General features: G+C 39.8%; 1 protein-coding gene across 4 annotated transcripts in view; it reads right to left on the bottom strand.

The window, feature by feature from the left end:
- The window catches only part of SNAP23 (synaptosome associated protein 23), a 40330-nt gene extending 26138 nt beyond the window's left edge, over positions 1-14192 (bottom strand). For 2 of the 4 annotated variants that reach the window (XM_055537503.1, XM_055537506.1), the window contains exon 1: positions 14033-14192. The gene's annotated coding sequence lies outside the window, so the exon portion shown is untranslated. The remainder of the gene's footprint in view (positions 1-14032) is intronic. The other 2 variants (XM_055537505.1, XM_055537504.1) reach the window with 2 other exon arrangements.

The following is a 14192-nucleotide window of genomic DNA, read 5'->3' as shown; positions in this document are numbered from 1 at the left end:
TCCCTCCCAGCATCAGAGTCTTTTCCAATGAGTCAACTCTTTGCATGAGGTGGCCAAAGTACTGGAGTTTCAGCTTTAGCATCACTCCTTCCAAAGAAATCCCAAGAAATCTCCTTCAGAATGGACTGGTTGGATCTCCTTGCAGTCCAAGGGACTCTCAAGAGTCTTCTCCAACACCACAGTTCAAAAGCATCAATTATTTGACGCTCAGCCTTCTTCACAGTCCAACTCTCACATCCATACATGTACCAGAACTATTAAATGAATTCAGAAAGGCAGCAGGATACAAGATTAATAGAGAGATCTGTTGAATTTCTTTATACTAATAATGAAATATCAGAAAGAGAAAGCAATAAAAAAATTTCCATTTAAAATCATATCAAAAGGGAATTCCCCTGGTGGTCCAGTGGTTAGGACTCTGTGCTCTCACTGCTGAGGGCCTGGGTTCAATCTCTGTTTGGGGAACCAAGATCCCACACGCTGCAGGGTGTGGCCAAAACAATCAATATCCCTAATTATTAGAGAAATGTAAATCAAAATCACAATGAGGTGTCACCTCACACCAGTCAGAATGGCCATCATCAAAAAGTTTATAAATAATAAATGTGAGAGAAAGTGTGGAGAAAAGGGAACCCTCCTACACTGTTGGTGGGAAAGTAAATTGCTGCAGCCACCATGAAAAATAGTATGGAGGGTCCTGAAAAAAATAATGCTACCATACAACCCAGCAATCCCAGTTCCTAGGTATGTATCTGGAAAAAATGAAAACTAATTCAAAAAGGTACATGCACCGCAATTTCACAGCAGCACTATTTACAATAGCCAAGACATGGAAACAACCCAAGTGTCCACTCACAGATGAGTACTTCAAGAAGATGTGGTATATACATATATCATGAAACATTACTCAGCTATAAAAAAGAATGAAATATTGCTATTTGCAGCAACATGGGTGGACCTGGAGATCATGCTTAATGAAATGACAAATGAGCAAGACAAATACTATATGATATCGCTTATATGTGGAATCTAAAAAATAATACAAATGAATTTATATACAGAATAGAAACAGACTCACAGACACAGAAAACAAACTTATGGTTACCAAAGGGGAGGCAGGAGGGACGGACAATTAGGAGTAAGGGATTAACTGGTACAAACTACTATATATGAACTAGATAAAACAACCAGGATTTACTGTCTAGCATAGGGAATTATAATCCTGCAATAACCAATAGTGGAATATAATCTAAAACAAGAAATAACTGAATCACTATGCTGTATACCCAAAACTAACACAGTATTATAAATCAACTATACTTCAATTCCTGGAGGAGGAAATGGCAACCCACTCCAGTATTCTTGCTTGGAGAATCCCATGGATAGGGGAGCCTGGCAGGCTACAGTCCACGGGGTCGCAAAGAGTCGGACATGACTTAGCAACTACACACATACTTCAGTTAAAAAAAGAAAACGCAGGGAAAAACTCAAATGTCCATACAATGGAGTATCATTCAGCCACAGAAAGGAATGTTACATGCTATAACATGTTGTTCTTGTTCAGTTGCCAAGTAGAGTCTGACTCGGCAATCTTATGGACTACAGCACGCCATGCTTGCTTGTTCCCCACCATCTTCTGGAGCTTGCCCAAGTTCATGTCCATTGAATCAGTGATGACACCCAACCATCTCATCCCCTGTCACCCTCTTCTCCTTCTGTTTTCAATCTTTCCCAGCATCAGGGTCTTTTCCAATGAGTCAGCTCTTTGCATCAGGTGGCCAAAGTATCTCCTTGCAGTCCACGGGACTCTGAAGAGTCTTCTCCAGCACCACAGTTCAAAAGCATCAATTCTTCAGCATTCTGCCTTCTTTTATGGTCCAGATCTCACATCCATACATGGCTCCTGGGAAGACCACAGCCTTGACTATATGGACCTTTTCGGCAAAAGTGATGTCTCTGCTTTTGTCACTGTCTAGGTTTGTTATAGCTTTCCTGCCAAGAAGCAACTGTCTTCTAATTTCATGACTGCAGCCACCATCGGCAGTGATTTCAAAGCCCAAGAAGAGGAAACCTGTCACTGCTTCCATCTTTTCCTCTTCCATCTGACATGAAGTGATGGGACTGGATGCCATGATCTTAGTTTTTTTAATACAGAGTTTTAACTGGCTTTTTCACTCTCTTCTTTCACCCTCATCAAGAGGCTCTTTAGTTCCTCTTCACTTTCTGCCACTAAAGTGATATCATCCACATATCTGAGGTTGTCGGTATTTCTCCCGGCAATCTTGATTGATTCCAGTTTGTAATTCATCCAGTCCAGCATTTTGTATTACATGTTCTAAGTATAAGTTAAATAAACAGGATGACAATAAACAGCCTTGTCATACTCCTTTCTCAATCTTGAACCAGTCAGTTGTTCCATACAAGGTTCTAACTGTTGTTCTTGACTCACATACAGGTTTCTCAGGACACAGGTTAAGATGGTCTGGTATTCCCATCTCTTTAATCCCATCTCTTTGTTTCCACATCACTGCCTTGTCATGGCAAAGGAGCTCAATGAAGCTAGGAGCCGTACTGTGCAGGGCCACTCAAGACGGATGGGTCATAGTGTAGAGTTCTGAGAAAATGTGATCCACTAGAGGAGGGAATGGCAAACCACTCTAGTATACTTGCCATGAGAACCCTGTGAACTGTATAAAAAGGCTATAACATGTATGAGCCTCAAAAGCCTAATTCTTACTGAACAAAGCCAGATACAAAAGGCCCCATATTGTATAATGCCATTTATATAAAATGTCCAAAATAGATAAATCCATAAAGGCAGAAAGTAGATTAGTTGTTGCCAGGGTAGGGGGAGGTGGGACTGACTATCAATAGGTATGGGGCTGTTTGGGGATAATGGAAATGTTCTGGAATTAGTGGTGATGGTTCCAGTCATACGAATATGCTAAAAGCTGCTAAATGGTGTACTTTAAAATGGTGAATTTTAAGTTATATGAATAATATCTTAAATTTAAAAAAAACTGAAAAAGTCTTAAGAGTAGAGAAAGATTATGAGAAAGAATAGACTAATAAAAGAAAAAAGTTTGAGTAGGAATTAAAAGGAAGACAGGAAGGAAAACATTAATTTTGTAGCTTTTCCTATGCTAAACAAACTATTCTCTGCCACAGTGTAAAATCTAAGTTAGAGATTTAGTTAAAATAATATATGATAGCAGCTAGAGAGTAGGCACCACTGAAATAAAAAGTATATTTTACATTAAATAGATCACCTTTCTTTTCCAGTAAGAAAAATGGTTGGAAAATGGCAGAACAACCATGTTAAGAAATACATCTTATAGCCTTCTTCATTAACTTCTTCCAATTTCTTGGAATTCTGAAAACATGTATTTCTGTATTTTTAAAAGAAAAAAACTTCAAATTTTACTTCTTGTAATGAGAGAAAATTACTTTAAAACTGGTATTCCTGGCTATTATTAGTAACTGTGTAATAGAAAGCGAAATTTAAATAAGACAATAACCAATGCATTATTTACATGCTAGTATATTTGAAAACGCTGATTTTCTGGAAAGACTTAAAATGGTCATTACAAAAGGTTAAACACTATTATTTCTATCAATAAGTCTTAATGCTACATTAAAAATATGTATAGTTTAATATCAACAACCTCAGATATGCAGATGAACCACTTTAATGGCAGAAAGTGAAGAGGAACTAAAGAGACTCTAAATGAAAGTGGAAAAGGAGAGTCAAAAAGCTGGCTTAAAACTCAACATTAAAAAAACCAAGATTGTGACATCTGCTCCCATCACTTCATGAAAAATAGAAGGCAGAAAAGTGGAAGCAGTGATGGATTTTGCATCCAGATTATCTGGCCATTTCAATTCTTACTCCTATTCAATTAAAGTTTAACTTGAACACTATTTAAGAAGATAAAATGCTGATTAAAAAATCAAAATTCTCAAAGGATAATGAAATATATACAAGAAAAATTAAAATATCCCTCTTCTCTGGGCTTTTCTCATTTTTATCAATTTAGAAGAAAATCACAGATAAGACAAAAATACCTTAGTGCCAATATTATTTATAATGTTAAAAAATTCAAAGAGGTCTATATAACCAATGATAAGAGATCTGATTGAAAGTGTATGGTGTAACTACATGATGGAATGTCATTCAGTTATCAAAAATTATTTCTGAAGCTGTGATATTCTTCCATGTTTAATTTTAATGAAGTATATACACATGGTTTGAGATATCAAATAGCTCTACAGCAGTAATAAATAGCAGTTCCCCTGCCCTCCCTCTTCCCCCAAACCAATTCCTGCTCCCAAGACCCCAGAGAAAAATTTTCAACAGTATTAGTCATTTTAGTATTTAACTCCCAATCTCTAAATCATGCTTATGGTGTTGTTTCTTGATATTTGTCAATTTTGGGTATCATCCACTGACTGTCTACAATGAAGATATTTAACTCTTATACCTTCCCATCTCCTCCTAGTGTTCATGTATATCCTCACATTATAGACTGGCTGGCTCATTAAATTCTTGACTGGAAATCACAAGTCTTAAGCAGTGAAGAAATTTGTTCAACTTTGTCCCACTCACACATTCAGTTCAGTTCAGTTCAGTCACTCAGTTGTGTCCAACTCTTTGCGACCCCATGAACCACAACACGCCAGGCCTCCCTGTCCATCACCAACTCCCAGAGTCCACCCAAACCCATGTCCACTGTGTTGGTGATGCCATCCAACCATCTCATTCTCTGTCGTCCCCTTCTCCTCCTGCCCTCAATCTTTCCCAGCATCAGGGTCTTTTCCAATGAGTCAGCTCTTCGAATGAGCTGGCCAAACTATTGGAGTTTCAGCTTCAACATCAGTCCCTCCAATGAACACCCAGGACTGATCTCCTTTAGGATGGACTGGTTGGATCTGCTTGCAGTCCAAGGGATTCTAAGGAGTCTTCTCCAACACCACAGTTCAAAAGCATCAATTCTTTGGCGCTCAGCTTTCTTCACAGTCCAACTCTCACATCCATACATGACTACCAGAAAAAACATAGCCTTGACCAGACAGACCTTTGTTGGCAAAGTAACGTCTCTGCTTTTGAATATGCTGTCTAGGTTGGTCACAACTTTCCTTCCAAGGAGTAAGCATCTTTTAATTTCATGGCTGCAATCACCATCTGCGGTGATTTTGGAGCCCAGAAAAAGTCAGCCACTGTTTCCACTGTTTCCCCATCTATTGGGACCAGATGCCATAATCTTAGTTTTCTGAATGTTGAGCATTAAGCCAGCTTTTTCACTCTCCTCTTGCACTTTCATCAAGAGGCTCTTTAGTTCTTCCTCACTTTCTGCCATAAGGGTGGTGTCATCTGCATATCTGAGGTTATTGATATTTCTCCCAGCAATCTTCATTCCAGCTCATGCTTCCTCCAGCCCAGCATTTCTCATGATGTACTCTGCATATAAGTTAAATAAGCAGAGTGACAATATACAGCCTTGACGTACTCCTTTTCCTATTTGGAACCAGTCTGTTGTTCCATGTCCAGTTCTAACTGTTGCTTCCTGACCTGTATACAGGTTTCTCAAGAGGCAGGTCAGGTGGTCTGGTATCCCCATCTCTTTCAGAATTTTCCAGTTTATTGTGATCCACACAGTCAAAGGCTTTGGCATAGTCAATAAAGCAGAAATAGATGTTTTTCTGAAACTCTCTTGCTTTTTCCGTGATCCAGCAGATGTTGGAAATTTGATGTCTAGTTCCTCTGCCTTTTCTAAAACCAGCTGGAACATCACAGTTCACATATTGCTGAAGCCTGGCTTGGAGAATTTTGAGCGTTACTTTACTAGTGTGTGAGATGAGTGCAATTGTGTGGTAGTTTGAGCATTCTTTGGCATTGCCTTTCTTTGGGACTGGAATGAAAACTGACCTTTTCCAGTCCTGTGGCCACTGCTGAGTTTTCCAAATTTGCTGACATATTGAGTGCAGCACTTTCACAGCATCATTTTTTAGGGTTTGAAATAGCTCAACTGGAATTCCATCACCTCCACTAGCTTTGTTTGTAGTGATGCTTGCTAAGGCCCACCTGCCTTTACATTCCAGGATGTCTGTCTCTAGGTGAGTGTGAGTGATCACACCTTTGTGATTATCTGGGTTGTGAAGATCTTTTTTGTACAGTTCTTCTGTGTATTCTTGCCACTTCTTAATATCTTCTGCTTCTGTTAGGTCCCTACCATTTCTGTCCTTTATTAAGCCCATCTTTGCATGAAATGTTGCCTTGGTATCTCTGATTTTCTTGAAGAGATCTGTAGTCTTTCCCATTCTATTGTTTTCCTCTATTTCTTTGCATTGATCACTGAGGAAGGCTTTCTTATTTCTCCTTGCTATTCTTTGGAACTCTGCATTCAAATGGGTATATCTTTCCTTTTCTCCTTTGCTTTTTGCTTCTCTTCTTTTTACAGCTATTTGTAAGGCCTCCTCAGACAGCCCTTTTGCTTTTTTGCATTTCTTTTTCTTGGGGATGGTCTTGATCCCTGTCTCCTGTACAATGTCATGAACCTCCGTCCATAGTTCATCAGGCACTCTGTCTATCAGATCTAGTCCCTTAAATCTATTTCTCACTTCCACTCACACATAGATGACCATAAAACCTTTCCTACCAATAATGCTTTTTATTAATCCCAAAGAATCCATGGTTCCACAGAACACCAACTGGAAAATATAAGCCTACAGAAATTTTCTGGTTAATTAACCAATTATGTGTGAATAAAATTTCTTTTCAATTCTCATCTCAGAGAACTACCTCTAAAGGGAAATAAACCTCAGAGATCACCTAGTCTAACTTTTTTATGCTATGAGAATAAAGTGTAATTCTTAGGCTATCTATATATTACACAATCCTTACTGGAGAAGTGGTGGAGGTGGGGGTATACTTTTTGGAACAGACTTGATGGCAGCTGGGAAAGAAAAGGCAGAGGAGTGTGGTCATAAGATGGCAAGAGGGAACAGAGTCCAGCTGAAAAGGGAAACTGTAGGCCAGGGCTGTCAGAAGGGAATGTGTAAAAAGTACCATGTAGCTATGGTGACCTCCCCAAGAGAACTGAAAACTCTTGGAGAGCAAGATGGAGAGCAGGAGGAGTCAGCAGCCTACCTAGTCTGAAAGCACAGCAGAAAGGAACCCTGGTCCTAGAACACGTCTCTCTCAATACATACCACAAGCATTTTTCAAGCATCTGTTGTCAAGTAAAGGAACATATCTGATATTAAGAAAATTACCTTTGTTTCTTTTGCAATGTGTATTTTATGCTACACTGTAGTTAGGATATGCAAAATAAAGCATTCTTCTCTATTGCCTCCAAATATACACAGTTTTCCATTTCACTTCAGTTTTCTAGTTGTTTTATGCACATAAATTCTACCTCTCTATAGGACTACAGTCTTCCCAGACTGAGGCGAAGACCATCTGAAATGCTGTCAAGGCCTAGTTGGGTTGAATATGATTTCAGCTATAATTCTCCAGTGACTAAACTTGCTACTCCCAGATAATGTGAGATACTTTAAACACTGTGTTGAATGAGCATAATGTAGTGGTTTCATAACACAGACTCTGATGTCAGATAGACCCTGAATTCATTCTAGCTCTGGTACTCAGGCAATTTACTTAACCTATTCAAGTCTCAGTTTCCTCATTCATTAGGATAACAGTTCTACCAAGAGGGTTGTTTCAGAAATAAAGTTATTAATAGTTAAGCTACATAACATGCTTAGCACAGAGTAAAGACTCATGAAATAACAATTATTAATGAATTTACCCATTTTCACTCATGTTATTTGTTACATCCTCCATGGCATCTGACTCCTAGTATCAGAATGTTTGAGAAGCTAATCAGAAAGCTTCCAGGCAAACTTAGAATCAGAGCCATAATACTTGGACGGTTGTAGTGAATATTTCATTCAGGCTGTTGGAAGCCTTGCCAATCATCCCTACCTCACATGTGGTATCTCATGTCATGAATTATTAGGTGTCTAGGATGGCACCTAACAAAGTAAAAGTATATGCACAAAACGGGCTTCCTAGGTGGCACAGTGATAAACAATCTTCCTGCAGATGCAGGAGATGCAGAAGACATGGGTTCGATCCCTGGGTGGGGAAGATCCCTTGGAAGAGGAACTAGGAACCCACTCCAGCATTCTTGCTTGCAGAATTCCATGGACAGAGGAGTCTGGTGGGCTGCAGTCCATGGGGTTGCAAAAGAGTTGGACATGATGGAGCATGCGTGTGTGTGTGCACACACTACACTTAAGCAGCTCTTTTTTTTTGAAGACTCCTAAAGATGAAAAATAGAGGATAAATAGAAAGAATAGAAAAAAAAGGATTACAGAGAATGAAGCAGTTCAGATATGAACCATCACTTACTGCATAAAAGAATTTAGTTTTTCTTTAGATTTCATTCTTAAATTCTTTTTTTAACATGAAACATTAGAAGTGCTGACACACAAGGAAGGAAGAAAATAAGAAAAAATGTTCACATGTATACTCACATGGTATTCCAGTGTGTACATGGGAATACCATGTGAGTACAAGTACAGGCACATGGTATTCCAAAATACTCTAAACATCCTAGAGAGGCCAAAAAGAATCCATGCTCTGATTAGGAAATTTAATTCTTCCTGAAGGCACTTAGATGAGACGAGAGTCTTATTTAATGTTAGGTTCCTCCTTTCACTTCCTCTCTCAAGTCTCCTTTCTACTTCCTCCTACAGGAACAACTTTATTCTTATACCAAGCCCTCCCCGCTCCCCACCGCCAAAAAAAACACTATGCAAATATAAGAAGTACACCTCTGAATCATATCTATTAAATATCTTGGTTTCAAAGACCACCGAAGCACATGATTCAAGACAGAAATAATACTGTTGAGGGAGAAAGTACCACTAAAACGACTAATCAAAATGATCAAAATTACACTTCAGCTTTACAGAAACATCTATTATAACTTAATTGCTTGATGTACAACACCAAGTTTTCAAGTCCTGCTCAACCTTGGGATTTCCACAATTATACTCTAAGTAACCAGGATATAATCCTGGGAAGGAAGATCTAGATGTGATTGTAATCAATTACACTGACTACGTCTAAAAGAAAGACTGTGAGAACAGAAAAGGGATGATTTATAAGAAAGATAAGGAGGCTCAAGAATGTAGCATTCACTTGCTGGGGAACAGAAAGACACAATTTGGCAGACATACCTACGGTATCTACCAGGGAAATACCAAGTGTGAGGTGGGGATGATTGGCAAGGCTTTATCCTGCTTGAGTAAAACATTCACCTAAGCCATCCAAGTACTTTGGCCCTGATTCCAAGTTCACTAAGATCCTTTTTGTTAAGCTTCTCAAATATTCTGATATGAGGAGTCAGATGCCACAGGTAGAAAACATAAGCATTCAAATCCCCAGAAAGGAATACTCCCCCACAGCAGACTGAATGGCATTCTTGTTTATACAAAAAGCAATACAGTATAGTGATTAAGTGCCCAGTATTTGGAAGCACAATGGTTTCAAATGGTGACTACGGCTTACTCAACTTCTCTGTGCTTGTTTTCTCACTAATTACTTCAAGTGTTGTGGTAAGGACTAAGTTAACTTATACAAAGAATTTAAAACCTTGCTAGAATGTAGTGCTCAGTAAAAGTATAATTTTTCATAATAATTATGAAACGTCTCAGGATTGTGATCTGGGAATCAAAGCACAATCAACTCTAAAACAAAAATTGTGATCTTAGACTATTGAAGAAGTGTCACAGGGAATTCCCTGGCAGTCCAGTAGTAAGGACTCAGTGCTTTCACTGCCAGGGCCTGGGTTCAGTCCCTGGTCAGGGAACTAAAATTCCACAAGCTGCATAGCATGGTCAAAAAAAAAAAGTGCCACAATACAGACATGCAGGAATAAAACGTGTATGTATGTGTGTGCATGTGTACAGAGTGGCGAGGGTGGCTTTAACAGGCAGACAGGACATAGTTTGTGAAGGGCTTATCTACTATACCAAGAAATTTGGATTTTCTTTTTCTTTTTAAAACTATTTATTTGGCTGCTCTGGGTCTTCATTGTGGCATGCAGGGTCTTTCAGTTGCAGCAATCAAACTCTTAGTTGCAGCATGTGGGATCTAGTTCCCTGATTGGGGATCAAACCTGGGCCCCCTGCATTGAAAATATGGAGTATTAGCCACTGGACCACCAGAGAAGTCCCTGAATTTTATTTTAAAAGCATCAAGTTCAGTTCAGTCACTCAGTCGTGTCCGACTCTTTGCGACCCCATGAACTGCCGCAACGCCAGGCCTCCCTGTCCATCACCAACTCCGGAGTCCACCCAAACCCATGTCCATTGAGTCAGTGATGCCATCCAGCCATCTCATCCTCTGTCCCCTTCACCTCCTGCCCTCAATCTTTCCCAGCATCAGGGTCTTTTCATGAGTCAGGTCTTCGCATCAGGTGGCCAAAGTATTGGGAGTTTCAGCTTCAACATCAGACCCTCCAATGAACACCCAGGACTGGTCTCCTTTAGGATGGACTGCTTGGATCTCCTTGCAATGTAAGGGATTCTCAAGAGTCTTCTCCAACACCACAGTTCAAAAGCATCAATTCTTCGGCGTTCAGCTTTCTTTATAGTCCAACTCTCACATCCATACATGACCACTGGAAAAACCATAGCCTTGACTAGACAGACCTTTGTTGGCAAAGTAATGTCTCTGCTTTTTAATATGCTGTCTAGGTTGGTCATAACTTTCCTTCCAAGGAATAAGTGTCTTTTAATTTCATGGCTGCAATCACCATCTGCAGTGATTTTGGAGCCCCCCAAAATAAAGTCAGCCACTGTTTCCACTGTTTCCCCATCTATTTGCCATGAAGTGATGGGACCATCTAGAACTAACACTCCCAAAAGATGTCCTTTTCATTATACGGGACTGGAATGCAAAAGTAGGAAGTGAAGAAACACCTGGAGTAACAGGCAAATTTGGCCTTGGAGTATAGAATGAAGCAGGGCAAAGGCTAATAGGATTTTGCCAAGAGAACGCACTAGTCATAGCAAACACCCTTTTCCAACAACACAAGAGAAGACCATACATGGACATCACCAGATGGTCGACACCGAAATCAGATTGATTATATTCTTTGCAACCAAAAGCATCAAGAGGCAATCTAAAGGTAATCTCAACTGTGAAAACATTGTTAAAATAAATTTTAAACAAGTTTTATATCCAAGAACTCACAAAAATCAAGAAAATGAAGGAATTCCAGAAAAATATAGTGAATAGTGACTTAAATATTTTAGTAATAATTCAATCTAAATTGAAATCAAAACCAAAATGTCAGTGAACTTAAATGAGTAAAATGGAATCCCATCTCCACCCCCACCAATATTACAAAAGAACAGTAGATGCTGTTCCCTGGCTCCACAATCCACTTCCTCCAATTGTTAGAGGCACTGGATCCATCTGTTCCAAGCCCCTACCACCACCACCCCCAAGACAAAGAAAAGACCAGTCCCGTCATTTATTTTTCTGTCAATCTACAGACCTGAAAACAAAATACAGCACTGGAATAAAAAGTTCAGCACTCTTGGATGCAAGCAATGTCAGATATTATAAATGCTAACACATACAGAATGCAAAGTACAAAGACAGTTAAAAAACAGATTTCAGAATGTTTAAGACATAGGAACCACAGGAGGAAAACAAAGTACCTTAATTCAGCTGATTTCACAAAAATGTCAAAGAGCAAAATTCTCTTTTTCCCTTTTGCTATTCTACTTTTATCTGGTTTCACTAGATAAGTTTGTTAGAATTGTGTCACAATAATGAATGCCATCACAAGGCTAAGAGAATTTTGGAGTCCATCAACATTAGAGTTTAGGTAGTTCAATTTTCGCTTTATTTTAAAAATGAGTAGATTAGGCCCAAAGCAGCATTTTCCAAAGTGCAGAGCAAGAACAAGAAACGATTTTGCTGAGGGGGAGATGGGAGGTTCGGGAGGCAGGGGACATGGGTGTACCTATGGCTGATTCTTGTTAATGAATGACAGAAAAACACAAAATTCTGTAAAAAGCAATTATCCTTCAATTAAAAAACATTTTAAAAAATACACTAAAGCTGAAAAGAAATGATTTTGTTATATAAGCAATGTTTATGTACTTAATAGCTACATATTATAATGTGTACCAGAAAAGGTATAAAATATAGCTAAACCATGATTTCACAGATTATCACCTTGGAAGAGAGTAATGTTTTTTAAAAGTCTATTAAAATTTAAAGTAAAACTTCTAAAATGCAAAATTTATGATGGCGGTATAGTTCATGGGCTTCCCTGGTGGCTCAGTGGTAAACAATCTGCCTGCAAACAAGAGATGTGAGTTAGATCCCTAGCTCAAGAAGATCCCCTGGAGAAGAAAATGGCAACCCACTCTAGTATTTTTGCCTGGGAAATTCTTGGGCAGAGGAACCTGGCAGGTTACGATCCATGGGGTCGCAAAAGAGTTCAACATGACTTAGTGACCTAAACAACAAAAAACAAATGGTTCAAAGCAAGTGAAGTACCATAACTGTCCCATGAGCAACAGGGCCTGTTCGTTTGCTCAAGGTATTGTTCCCAATGATTAGAAAAGATGTGACCTGTAGTTCAGTGAGCTTGTTACTAAAGTTGATTTAGAGTAAAAGAAACAAACACTAAGATGCATACAGAAATTTTACTGTTTACAGGAAAGAGTGTAAATATTGTTAAAAAAAAATAATGGCACAAATAAATCATTCCTACTCTGGAACTAAGACAAAAGCAATTTTCTAGTGCATATTCACATACCATAAGCATCTAAAAAAAGAACTCTAGCAACACTGATAAACATTTAAGTTGTAGGTTAAATTATATGATCATTTTATTTACTTTCACATAACCTGTCAAAGGAGCAGAGTAATAAAAGGTTTTTCGCTTAATTATTTACATGAATGTGTTTTTCCTCATTACCTCTGCCAAAGGAATGAATGACAGGTGATCACTGCATGCCTTGGCATCAACTTTGCTGGCGGCAGAAACAGTAATATTTAAAAATTTTACTATGAAATGTTTCAAGATGAGATGTCAAAGTATTCTTGCTAATGATGTCTCAAGAATTTCCAGGCAAGACAAGAAAGTGGAAGAACCATTTCTATGCCATACTTGCAGTATCTCACTGGGACATCTAAAAACCGATCTTAAGGGCACCACGGCAGATGGAGTAATATCACTCTCAATTCTTAAAGTATCTGCTACTAAGAGGCTACAGTATTTTCACAGTGCTGAGGGATCACTGTCAGAAGCTGCCAATTTCCATACTCTCCTCTCCCAATTGCCCCCACCCTTCCCCGAGAGATGTAAGTTAATACTCCTTTCTCATCTTCTTTTCCCAACTTTGACGAATTTCGGTTTCCTCTAGCTCCCATCTGCCTTTCCTTGCATTGTGGTCACTAACGATGAGAAAAAGTCCCATGTGAAACACTTTCCAGGACTTTCCCCCGCCCCGCTTACCCTGTGGAATTCGATCTTTTACCGACCCTTTCCTTCGTGTATCTTCAGTAAAGCCGCGATGTAAAACTGGACTTCTGTGGACAGAATGGACTCTCCAATGCTATGAACCGCAGAACCCTCCTTCAAACAACTAGTTCAGAGTTTCTCTGATCACTGGAGCCACCATACAATCCCAACCGCAACAACACCGTGAGGGTGGGAAGTTAGACAGTGGGAGTTTACCTCTGCTAGGTTTCTAGGAAGAGTCTAGAGAGCCATCATCCCTCCACCCTTCCTCCTCTGGCCGCTTGATAAGTCTCTCGGCGTCCAGCGTCCTCGATCAGGGCCGGACCTGCCCAGTCCCGGTCAGAGCGCCACCTCCTCCCCTTAAGCCCGACCTCACCAACTTTTCAACCGTCACGATACACTCTTTCTCCTTGGGATTATGATCCCAATCTTCTCCCCGGCCAGCTCACTCATCCCCACTCCTGGAGACTTACCAAGCAGAGTTCCAGCCACTCCTCTCCGGCCGCTACAGCTCGGACACCCGCAGGCCGAACTCCCAGCGGCGCCCTTCTTGCGCCTGCGCTCGCCAGACCTGCGCGCCTGCGCACTTCCCCGGCGCGGCGAGCCCGGACACACCCCTGAGGCTGGAGCCAA

Source organism: Bubalus kerabau, chromosome 10 (assembly GCF_029407905.1).
Source record: "Bubalus kerabau isolate K-KA32 ecotype Philippines breed swamp buffalo chromosome 10, PCC_UOA_SB_1v2, whole genome shotgun sequence".
Classification (NCBI taxonomy): domain Eukaryota; kingdom Metazoa; phylum Chordata; class Mammalia; order Artiodactyla; family Bovidae; genus Bubalus; species Bubalus kerabau.
Note: the sequence above shows the minus strand (reverse complement) of the source record. Positions and strands in the feature narration are given on the sequence as shown.